Source organism: Palaemon carinicauda, chromosome 38 (genome assembly GCF_036898095.1).
Source record: "Palaemon carinicauda isolate YSFRI2023 chromosome 38, ASM3689809v2, whole genome shotgun sequence".
Classification (NCBI taxonomy): Eukaryota; Metazoa; Arthropoda; class Malacostraca; order Decapoda; family Palaemonidae; genus Palaemon; species Palaemon carinicauda.
Window position 1 is genome coordinate 22,693,503 of NC_090762.1, and position 12,697 is coordinate 22,706,199.

At 40.7% G+C, this 12,697-nt stretch overlaps 1 protein-coding gene across 1 annotated transcript in view; it reads left to right on the forward strand.

Moving 5' to 3' along the window:
* Nucleotides 1–1,529: 1,529 nt before the first annotated feature.
* Nucleotides 1,530–12,697, forward strand: part of LOC137630463 (succinate dehydrogenase assembly factor 3, mitochondrial-like) — a 60,078-nt gene continuing 48,910 nt past the window's right edge. The window contains exon 1 of the mRNA XM_068361940.1: nucleotides 1,530–1,665. The gene's annotated coding sequence lies outside the window, so the exon portion shown is untranslated. The remainder of the gene's footprint in view (nucleotides 1,666–12,697) is intronic.

Genomic DNA, 12,697 nt, shown 5'->3' on the forward strand with positions numbered 1-12,697 from the left:
CCAGTCAAAGGACCCCAAAACTCAAGCGGTAGTATCTCAGCGGGTGGCTGGTACCTTGGTCAACCTCCTCCAACTATTACTATTATTATTATTATTATTATTATTATTAGCTAAGCTGCGACCATAATTGGTAAAACAAGATGCTATAAGCCCAGTGGTGGCTCCAACAGGAAAAAATAGCCCAGTGAGGAAAGGAAATAAGTAAACAATCTGAGAAATAACGAATAATCAATATAAGATATTTTAAAAATACACTATAAAAGGACATGTCAGCCTGCTTAACATTTGAACATTTGCTTCAAGTTTGAACTTTTGAAGTTCAATCAAATCAACTACCTGATGAGGAAGATCATTCTACAACTTGGTCAAATCTGGAATATAACCTCTAGTATACAGTGTAGTAGCCTATTAAGCGTCATGATGAAGGCCTGGCTATTAAAATTAACTGCGTGCCTAGTATTAAGAACAGGGTGGAACTGTCCATCAAGATCTGAAAGTAAAGAATGATCAGAATTAATTAAGATGAGAATCGGCATCTGGAGATCAGACAGAACAATACTTGAAGCAAGGTAAAATGAAAGAAAAAATTAAAACACCTCAGAATAAATTGATCAGCCTCCTGGCTAGTACAGTGGTAACGTGTTTGCCTAGCATTCTCATAGCAAGAGATCGATCCCCGCCCAGGACCGAGAGTTTAAGCTGTTTACTGGGGAGGCTACTGCTGTGGTAGGGCACCACAGTGGGGGGTTGGGCTTGCCCGGCTGACGTTCTGGTGATCATCTATTCTGATGGAATTGGAACTGAAACCAGACACCTTTAACCTTTAAAAGTCTAAAGAGTTTCCCAATAAGCCTCCCCCCCTTTTTTTTTATCGACCTAATGTGTTTCTCAAAGTAAAATTTTTGTCTCGAAATACTGTACACCTAAAATTTTTAAGACTCGTACAGAGTAACGATGAATATTTACAAGGAATATTTAAAACTTGAAATGTATAGTTCAGCTTTCAATAATAAATCTGATTTCCAATAATTTTTTTAAAGTAATTAGATTCATCTGTAAATTAGTGTGGTATTGAATGTGTTTATATTAACTACTGCACTGTAATTGTTCAGTCCTTTTGGTAAGCTTAGAAGAGAATTTTTAGCTATGGTAAGCAGCTCTTCTAGGAGAAGGACACTCCAAAAGGAAACCATTGTTCTCTAGTCTTGGGTAGTGCCATAGCATCTGTATCATGGTCTTCCACTGTCTTGCTAAATTCGAATTTCTCTTCCTCTTGTTTTGTTAAAGTTTTTATAGTTTAAACAGGAAATATTTATTTTAATGTTGTTACTCTTCTTAAAGTATTTCATTTTTCCTTGTTTCCTTTCCTCATGGGGCTATTTTCCTTTTTGGGCCCGCCGGCTTCTAACATCCTGCTTTTTCAAGTAGGGTTGTAACTCAGCAATTAATAATAATAATAATAATAATAATAATAATAATGGTAATCAACGTAAGTTACGTAACGAACAGTTCCACAGACTTGAAAATACAGATAGACAGCCGAATTGTGTAGACGTTCTGACGACTCCAAGTTTTAACTTGTGTAACAGAAAACGTTAAGAATATTCATCAAAATAGTTACGACACATAAGCAATTTTCTATTATTTAACCAGCAATTTTGTTGCGTGAGTATTACTAAAGAAGAAATATCCAAGAAAACAGGATAGAAAGTTATTAAACGGTTTCTGGTTAGGTTAGCCCTACCCGGTAGGAAGTCTATTATATACAAGTTTATTTATCGTTGCATTATAGGCTATATTGGCCAATTTACTCTTTTGACTAGCTGAACTCGTATTTATTTCATAGGGGTGATCGTAGTTCGTTGGGACATGGTAAGCTAAGAGTACACCCTTCTAAAGGGGTTCCCTGGGGGACATTGCCTCCAGTGAGCAAGTATGTAAGGATATGGTTCCTAGATTAGGTTAGGTGGGGAACTTTTGGTTAGGTTAGGTGAGGAACCTTAGGTTAGGTGGTAATTTTATATATTATTCCATGGTAATGTAACTTAGGGGAAAAACTACTGTTTCTTACAGAAAAAATTACGATCTCTTCAAAAATGACACTCGTTTCCGTCGCAAATGAATAGTTTCAGAAATATATATACATCTATATCCTACGATAGGGGGACCCCGAGTGGGAACTCGGGGTTTTGGGTGGGGAAAACATACTGGGGAACCGATATATAATTGTTTTCCTATAGTAAATAACGTGAATTAAGCGAATTTGATGTTCATTTCAATCGGAAACAAACAGATCAACCAATTCGGATAACTTTAAGATGCACGGTGTCACTTCTCTTACGAACGAACGATAACATTAGCAACGTTACCAATAATACACAGTGTTACCAACGTTGACGCATGGTACACAGAGTTACCAACGGCACGTTGACATTACTAAAGATAGTAATGATAGATATTTCCATATATTAAATAATTTCTCCATATAAGTTTTACTCAATATATAAAATGTACAAAAAGGGCACAGAACCTAACAAACCCACCTAACCTAGCCTAGTAGTATGACAGGTCACAAAATAACATTTGATCTACATCGGACGTTGGCAGCACTGGTTACTGTATTTTTTCATGACACAATCTTTGCGACGGCACCTCCAAAGTTTATTCAGATATACTGTTTTGTATTTTCCTCCAGTTATTATAATTTCAAGAAGGTAATGTATAGAGTAGAAAAGGGTTGTTTTACGTTTATATATCGATTCCCCAGTATGTTTTCCCCACCCAAAACCCCGAGTTCCCACTGGGGGTCCCCCATTATTGGAGGATATAGATGTATATTTATTTCTGAAACTATTAATTTGCGACGGGAACGAGTGTCATTTTCGAAGAGAGCGTAATTTTTTCTATAAGAAACAGTAGTTTTTTTCCTAGGTTACATTACCATGGAATAATATACAATGAAACCGGTTAGGTTATGGTAGGTTACCCTAGGTTGGGGTTAGGTAAGGTTAACTTTAAGGCAGTTTCGGGGGGGGGGGGGGGGGGGGGGGTTGTGACGTATCTCCCGGTGAGTAAGTATATAAGGATATGGCTTCTAGTTAGGTTAGGTGGGGAACCTTAGGTTAGGGTTAGGTTAGGTGGAAAACCTTCGATTAGGTGGTTTTTCTTGTGTCTGTTTGTAAAATGAGCTTTTTCAGTTTGTCCCAACAAACCACAAATGCTTCCATTTTATATTTTCAGAGAGTAATTGAGTAATTTTAACATTTATATTGGCGTCCAAGTACAAGTTATCAAGAAGGCCACTGCCAACCCCAGTTTTGTGGGAACCCATATTTTGGTACGTTACGAGTATAACTTTACTCGTGTGGAATTTTAGAAGTTTTGATGTGTAAAAACAGTTTTGTATGTTGATTTGTACACGTGATAGTCATTGTTGATTAATTACATTTCCCTATCATTGGTTAGGATAGGTATAATGTTAGGGCTCAATGCACTGGTAATGAGTTAGCAAACCTATATAAACATTTATGATTATTCAATTTTATACAAACTTTAAATCCTGCGTTTTCAGGTTTTATTATAGTTACGGACGGTGAAAACTTTTCTACCAAAAGACAACTTTTTCCTTTAGGAAAATGCCCATTTCCTTAGAAAATGACATATATTTTTACCCCAAATACATACCTAATGAAATATATATACAGCACAGTACATGTACATCTATATCTGCCGGTAATGGGGAACCCCAAGGGGGAACCCCGGGTTTTGGTTGGGGAAAACACAGGGAAAACGGTATATAATGTCAAACAAATCTTGGTGCATATGTATGATAGCGGCCACCTGTACGTATGATTACGGCTAACTTAGAATATGGCAGTGAAAGGGGGGTCGCCAGGGGGCGTTAGCCCCCCCCCCCCCCCCCCCCCCCCCCCGGTAGGTAAGCAGGTAAGGACACGGCTTGGAGGTTAGGTTAGGGGGGAAAATGTAGGTTAGCCAATGTCAAATTTTAATCCAAATGGGAGGAACTGGCCGCTGATATACAAAGGCTCCCAAATATTTTCTTCTATGAATTATTTTCTTGGATATATAATAAAACGATGTCTGTTTGGGAACAACTTCCTGGCCACAATTTTTCTCATAGAGCAGTGAAACTTTTAAGGATTAATTGTTATGCTGAGATGTGATTCAGTTTTGAAAGTTTTGGGTCATAGGTCAAGGTAGAGTAAAAGGTCAACTGAATTAACCCTAACCTTAAACCCAAGTTTGCACATGGTTGTCACCAACTTCAAATATGCCTACGGTCTAAATTGATTCTGGGAAACACAGGCTTATTTCAAGTAATAAGCTGCCATGGCGGAGGTCTGCACACTCTGGGTGCTTTTCTAGTTAAAAATGTTGTGCTATTATAGATATATACCCATAATTTGATAACTTACTCGGTCCATCCCAAGCAACTACAAAAGCTTCTATAGCCTACAGTATCTCTTCATATTAACTATTTGAACCTCATATTCTGCTGTTGTCAGCCAATATTAACACATTTTTACAGAGTTATACTTCTTATTTTCAGTTGTGGAGGGGGACCTCTTTCTCTTAAGACTGGCCAGTTCTAATAGACTAAAGTCAAAATAATTGTAAACAAAAATGTAGGAGAATCATATTTGCACATCTTGGAATACTGGTTTGTCCTCAAAGTGTCAGTTCCACTAAGTTCATCACTTCTTTTTTTATTGTTTTAAAAGCTCTTCAAGTATTAGTAACTGAGTGTTATCAAGCAGGGTATGGTCAATTTTTTATTTATGGCTTAAATTCAAGTCCTGGTATGCATGCAGTCACGTATAATATGTACTAATGTTGCATAAAGGCCTTTAAAAGATGCACAGTAATATTATTAGTACTCCGTTTTTCTATTATGTTATTATTTCTGTGTACAGTATTGATACTTATGTTAATTGTCCTGATTTACATTTGGAGGCTATCATTGATTTTCTGACTTAATTCAAGACTAGCATATACATAACTTAAACCTTTGCATAGTTGGACACAAGTTCCTATGCATGTATAAGCCTTTCGTCCATTAGATAGGGAGATGTTTTCTGTACTAGCTGAAATAGCTGTTGAATTCGTTACTGAGGTACACTAGTTAACAACAGGTGGTGTGCAAGGAGGTCCTCCCCACTCATACACCTGTCATAAGATCTTCACTTTAATTTTTGGCCGCAACAACTACGGACATACTATTGTACCTTAACCAAACTTTTTCTTTTTGCTGGCTGTTTGCTCTTGTAATGGATATGAAGTAAGAGATATGAACTTTCTGAGGAAAGGGTGGACGTTGTAATTGGCTCGCCAGACATCTTGTAAGTACCCATAGACGATTGAATCAGCAAGCTCAGAGAGGTTGCATGGCTGATCCTGTCCAAAACGGTTGTCCCAGCTAGGCAATGCCAATGTCTTCTTGGACATCTGTCCTTGTTGGAAAAGCTTGGTCATCTTGAACATCTCCACCAGAGATCCCTTTAGAGGTCTGGAGGATCACTGGGTAGCTAACAGGGACCCCATTCCTTCCTATGCCTGTGTCACGGGCGGTCTGGAGCGATCTTGCCTAGTGGCTCTACGAGAACACCCTCACTAGGGGAGTCCCACTCAACTTCTCACCTCCAGATCTGCATCTGTTCTCAGATGCATTAAAGGATGGGTGGGGACGACCTAGTTGATGAAGCAGATGCACATCTGGGTGGTGCTTAACGCTTTGCAATTGTCAGCAAGATACATTTTTGGCAGGAGGAATATTCTAGCAGACACACACAGTCGTCATGGGCAAGTTGTAGGAGTGGAGTGGTCCCTACATCCTCTCGTAGCGGAAAGGCTGCTTGCCCTGTAATGCTCTTAAGTGATCAACCTGTTTGCTACTTGGCTGAATGGGAAGTTCCCCCTCTTCTGCTTTCCCATCCCAGATCTTTGGGTTGTGTTCGAAGATGGGTTGTCCAACACCCCTGGTCAACCATCTGAACATCTACACCTTTCTCCCGTTTAGTCTGATTCAGCTAGTAATCAACAGTGTTGGCTCTGCCAGGAATCAGTATGACCCTGGTGGATCCCAGATTCTCACATGCTATGTGGTAACCCAGTCTGCTTGCTCTTCTGGTTGAGATCCTTTGAGAACTACCCCACTGGTCTACTCTTCTCTATCAGCCGCACCAGCAGAGGTACCACCATTCACGCGTGAAGACTATCCAACATCTCCGAGCTTAAATATTTTTGTGAGGCACTGCATAGGAGATGTCTGGGTATCTCTGGAGGTCTGCGACAGATGTCTACCAGGGTAAGTGGGCCTTATTCTGCAATTGGTGTCGTAGAATGGGTATTTCTCGTCGGAGGGTCTCTGTTATTATCATCATCATCATTATTATTATTATTATTATTATTATTATTATTATTATTATTATTATTATTATTATTATTATTATTAGCTAAGCTACAACATTAGTTGGAAAAGCAGAATTCTATAAGCCCAAGGGATCCAACAGAGATATATAGCCCAATGAGGAAAGGAAATGAGTAAATGAATAAACTATAAGCAAAGTAATGAACAATTAATATTAAATGATTTTAGAACTTCAAGATTAAAATAGGTCTTTCATTTATAAACTATAAAAACTTGTAAAAATCCCAAGATGAAGAGAATTAAGAAAGAATTGTGTACTCAAGATTACCCTTAAGCAAGAGAACTCTACCCAAGATGGTGGAAGACCATGGTATAGAGGCTGTGACACTACTCAAGACTAGAAAACAATGGTTTGATTTTGGAGTGTTCTTTTAGAAAAGCTGCTTACCAGCTAAAGACTCTTCTATCCTTACCAAGAGGAAAGTAGCCACTTTCTTCTTGCTAGCTTTAGTGTTCGTGAACAGATGGAGAGAGTTGTACGGTCACTTACTTAGTTACCCACTCTAGTAAATGGAAAGAGGTCTCTTAATTTTGTGCCAGTTTGTGGCACCTTATGTTTGAGTCCATTGCCATCCCTTTCCTCTAGGTGGTATAGGGTGGTGATGAAGATAAGATGCTCTTATATCCCATAAGGTCACTGCTGTGCTATCTAAAGAGGACCCATCTTGGGCTTAAGAGTAGGAGAATCTTCGTGAGCACTGGCAGGTCCAAGAAAGAGGTGTCAAGAAACATAATAACTTTCTGGCTTTGCGAGACAATCAGGAGGGCCTATGGCTTGGCTGATTAGAGTGCCAAAGCTCTGGTCATGGTTAGAGTTCATAAAGTCAGTGGTATTGCCCCATCTCTCTTATTCAAGAGGAACTTGTCAGTAGTCTAAATTTTGAAGGTAGGGGTCAGGAAGATACAGACCATTATCACAGCCTTTTACCCAAGAGATTATAACCACAAGTCCCTTGACACTTTTATGCTTTTACCTGTGGTGGCTGCTCAGTCTACTGTATAGCAAGCCCAGCTCATTACAAGAACAGAATTGCATTTTGTCTACGGTTTGGTTTTGACTTGTCGGGATTGAAAGTAAGTACTGTATAACTGGCTTGTCTTATTTAACTCTTCTGCCTCTTTCTTGGGGATCAGCGGTCAAAGCGTTACAAGCTGGGTTGGACTAGATGCCGTCAAGTTGAACTTCATAGCTCCGTTCTTTGAACCAGAGAATTACATCTCCCCATCCCCATGCAAGCTGGGGAATGATGAATCTAGTACCTTACTAACCCATTACTCTTATGCTAAGTATACAAATTTGCCAACATCTCTTGAGGAGAAAAGGGTGGCTTTGATTTTGGTACAGTATTGTACTTCTAGTACACCCCAGGTCCTTTCAGATGTACAGTATCATCCCTATGATAAACAGATAGGGGGTTGGTCTTGGTTTCACTTTGCTCTCCTCTGACCAAGCATGATTTACTTCCAGAGACATTTAAAGAATCTTCCAATTTGATATAAGGGGGACTTCCAACCCACTAAGCAGTGAATATCCCTATTTAAAAGACAAGGGTTTGTATGTTCATGTAAGTACAAATACCAAATTTTAAAAGTAATATGTCATTTTTCCTTGCCTTACAAGCTTGAGTCTTTAATGTAACTTCCCTCCTCAAACCACCTCTCTAAGTACTGGGTTGAAGTGGTAAAACAGTATAGTCAACTGACTGGAAGGCGGGTGGGGCTTTGCCCTGCTCCCTCACTGATCGGATAACTGCTTGTTATCCAATATCAATGACCAATTCCACCTTGCACTGAAGTAATTTGCTAATTAAAGGAATCAAGATTTTATTGCTAGGAAAATACAAATATTTCATTCCATATCCACCCCACTTGTACCGACCATGAACAAAGTGAGAACAAGTGATAACAAAGCTGTTAGCACCAGACCCATAATGTTTCTTTAATTTGGTCGTAACAAAACTTTTTCAATATTAAACTTACCCGATAATCATGTAGCTGTCAACTCCGTTGCCCGACAGAATTCTACGGGAGGGATACGCCAGCTATCACTATACTAGAAGGGGGTGTACTCACAAGCGCCACCTGTGGCCAGGTACTACAGTACTTGTTGTTGACGCCACCTCACTTTTTCCTCTGTCGTGCTTCCGGCAAGACGTTCTTGGATACGCATATGATTTTGGAGTATTGTTCACGGTTTGGTGAAGTATTTCTCTAAAATTTGCAGCTATTCGCTATACTGGAAACTTCTATATTAGCTTAGTTAGCTTTTGGAATTAATTTGATTAATTATGGTGACGAAGAGAGTATGAACTCTCTTTCACCTTTAAATGGCCGACCCTTCCCTTAGACGGTGAGATAGTTTGTATACTTAACTGTCTAACTATTGTTATTCTCCGAAGTAATATTCATATAACTGTTAAGCTAATTATTGCTGTAATAGTTCTTAACTGCTATTGCTGTTAACTACCATAATCATTGTTTACTTCCTGTATATACTATTCTCAGTATTCAGTACTGAACTGTATCTTGTACCGTGAGTTTTGGATAATAAATACTGAAAGGAACCACTGTGTTTGTCAAACCATGACTGGTGGCAGCATGTCAGAATCCACGCCTACCGAACATAACGCTGTTGCAAAGGAGATTATGCTGAGTGTGTCTTTTGGTGATGATGTGTCTCCAATGTCTTGGCAGTCCTTTTCATCGCATTTCTCGTTAGTCAAGCAAGCAAACTTACTACGAGGAGTACCGTCTTGGCGCGACGCAGGGTATAGGGCCCTCATGCTGAGATTACAATTTAGGGGACCAACAGCCAACTATGTTGAGCAACAGTCGTTACAGGACTCTGAGTGGGGTAAGGACGATGTTGCAATTATGGACAGACTTGCGCAGCGGATTCTCACGGCGGATGCAATTGAAGTAAGGATTCTGAGGTTTGAGGAATCTATACAGTTGCAGGGGGAGAGTCTGAGTGATTATATGACTCGTCTGCAACTGTTGGCAGGTCAAGCATTTGCTAAAGAACCAACTGATATTGTACGGAAGCGTGTTGTATGGCGATTTCTCTCGGGGTTGCACGATGCAGATGTTCGATCCCAATTGATTAGAGAGAAGTGGATGGAGTCAGAGGACACTGCCAAGTCGTATGATGAGGTGGTAAAAATTGCATTGGCAGCGTTGTCTACTAAGCAAGCAACTAAAGCTACAGGACCTAGGAATCCCAGTGTCCATGTGAATCAAATTGAGGGTACGTCCAATGTCTGTTTGATGGAGGACACACCGGAAACTATGGAGGTTGCAACTGTACGAGGAAATGCTAATGCTGGATCATGGGGCAGCAAGAAGAGGGAATCCTATACTTCTCGTAAATTTAAGTGTTATTATTGTAAAATGACACATGCGGGTGGATGGAAAGCATGTGCACGAAGGAGAGATGAAAATCCTGCTTGGTACCCTCCCCAGGTTCAAGGAAGAAATTTTCAGTGAGGACTGCTCCACACGGGAGCTTGGAGCAGTCTGTAAAATTTAATTCTACTTCCGCTTTCCAACGCACTGTGGCTTTGGTACAGCCAAGGGTGAAGGGTCAAATGAGATATCGGCATGTGCTCTCCAGCCAAACAGCAACTCGGATATTGAAAAATATTACAAATTACGTTACTGTGGAGATGATGAAAACTAAGTATAATGCTTTGGTGGACACCGGAAGTGATTATTCCTTAGTTTCTGAGGATATCTTGAGTGATGCTCAGAAATCTCTTGTCAGCTCAAGTAATATTACAGCTTGCGGAGCGAGCAGTGAAGAACTTCAAATTGAGGGAGAAATTCTGATGGATGTAAAGTTAGGCAAAACCATAGTGAGACAACATAGGTTCGTTGTGGTATCTAAACTTGTTACTAGAGTGATACTTGGGATGGACTTGTGGATAAAACTTGGCACAGTCACTCTAGATTTGACAAAAGGGAGGTTGCGAGTGGATTCAATAAAATTATCATGCCCTTGAATACTGGGGAAAGGACACAATCACATAAATCATGCTCTGATGGAGTGGTGAAGCTCATTGTCAGAGCTGAGAATGCAGTTGTGATACCTCCTAGGACAGAATTATTTATATGCTGTTCAACTGATGGGATGGTTCCAGATGAGCAGTATCTGTTGTGTCCCCGACGCCCTGAGGGTTCTCCGGTTGCCCCCCCTCATTGCTGCATCCAAGGTTCAATCAAGAAGAAAATGTATGTGAGAGTTGCAAATGTATCGGATAAAAGCGAAACTGTGCAGAGTGGAGAGGAGATCGGGGAACTAGAGCCCAGTGTGGTAGGATACGATGGCAACCATAGCCTTTCAAGTTCAATTGAGGGGAAAAGAGGAAATTTCATCCTTGGAGAGTCTCTTACTTTTGAGCAGAAAGAGGAAATGGACAAGGTACTTCATGAGTTCAAGAATGTTTTCTATAATGGAGGCCCACTGCCGCTGGTACAGATAGGGGTGGAACACACAATCAGAGTTAACCCAGATTCAGCACCAATAGCAAATAGACCGCGGCGGTTGTCACCTGCTTTGGAGGCAGAAGTCAAGAAGGAGCTAAGCAAACTTCAGGATATGGGCGTAATAAAGAAATCATGTAGCCCTTGGGCAGCTCCTATTGTTTGCGCTCGTCGAGCTGATGGAAGCCTTCGGTTGGCTATTGATTATAGGGGAGTAAATAGCGTGTCCCAGCCAGCAACATTGCATCCAATTCCTGTCGTCGAGGATCTTCTTGATAGACTTGGTCAGGCAAAATACTTTTCAGTGCTTGATGCAAAGTCTGGATACCATCAGATGCCTCTTCGGAGGGAGGATTGTGAGGTCTCAGCCTTTGTAGTCCCATGGGGGCAGTTTGAATGGCATGGTAGAACTCCTTTTGGTCTGAAAGGGGCAGGTTATACGTTTCAACGGATGATGGCTACAATACTCAGTGATTGCAACTATACGGATGCATTGTGTTATCTCGACGATATACTGGTCTGGGGTTCAACATGGAAAGAACACATAGCAAGGCTCAGAAATGTGTTGAGCAGGATTCGTGATGCTGGGCTTGCGCTGGCCCCGAATAAGTGTAAATTTGGGGTTCGTGAAGTGGAGTATCTGGGTTCTGTGGTTGGTGATGGCATGCTTCGCATTAGTGAGCAAAGAGTTCATCAACTGAGGGATCTTCCTAGGCCTTTGACTGTCAGGCAGTTGCGTCAGGCCATTGGGGCATTTTCTTATGTGCAAAAATGGATTCCAGGGATGTCACAGACTGCTAAGCCCCTGTATGAGGCTTTGGAAAAAAACCCACACCAGAAATTGCAGTGGTCGGTCGAGATGGTTGAGGCTTTTGAGAGGCTTAAAAACCAGGTAGCAAATGCTGTGGCACTCCATCTTCCTGACTATAGTAAACAGTTTGTTTTGATTACTGATGCAAGTGATGTTGGAGCAGGAGCAATGTTAGCCAACAAGTCACCATCCAAGGAACTGTTACCAATTGCCTTTTACCACCATACATTCTCCAAATCCGAGCAGAGGTATTCAACGACAGAAAAGGAATTACTGGCGGTTATCCTGGCGATAAAGAGATTTCGGATGTACCTCTCCTCTGCACCGTTTGATCTGATAACGGACCATCAGGCATTAAGATGGCTAAACACCCTGGATATTAGAGAAGAGAGAGGGCGTCGAGGGAGATGGATTGAAACAATTCAGCAGTTTGACATAAATCCAATTCATAAAAGTGGTCGCAGTGCTGTGATGTCCATGGCTGATTATCTGTCGAGAGTTGGTGCTGATGGAAATCTGGTATCGCATATTGCAAGTATAACAGTAGGATCTTCTCAGCAGTGGGCCACAGTATTTGTAGATCCCAATGAAATGTTAGAAAAACAGCATTGCGATGAAGGGATCAGGGAAGTAGTGAACTTTATGAAAAATACGAGTTCACCGGGGTGTGTGTCAGAGGAGAATGAGCTTGCCAAATATGGTAACCGTTTGGGTATTACTAAAAATGGAATTCTGTGTTATATAAATTATAAAGGAAGACGCTCACAAGAACATCCCTATGGCGTGAAAGAAGAGTGGTTACCTGTGATACCTAAAGATATGAGACTCTATGCACTTCAAATGATTCATGACAGTCCAATGAGTGGTCACATGGGTCATGATCGAACATGGGAAAGAGCTCGGAAGAGTTTCTGGTGGCCTCGCATGAAGGCAGATGTCCATGCACATGTCAGTAA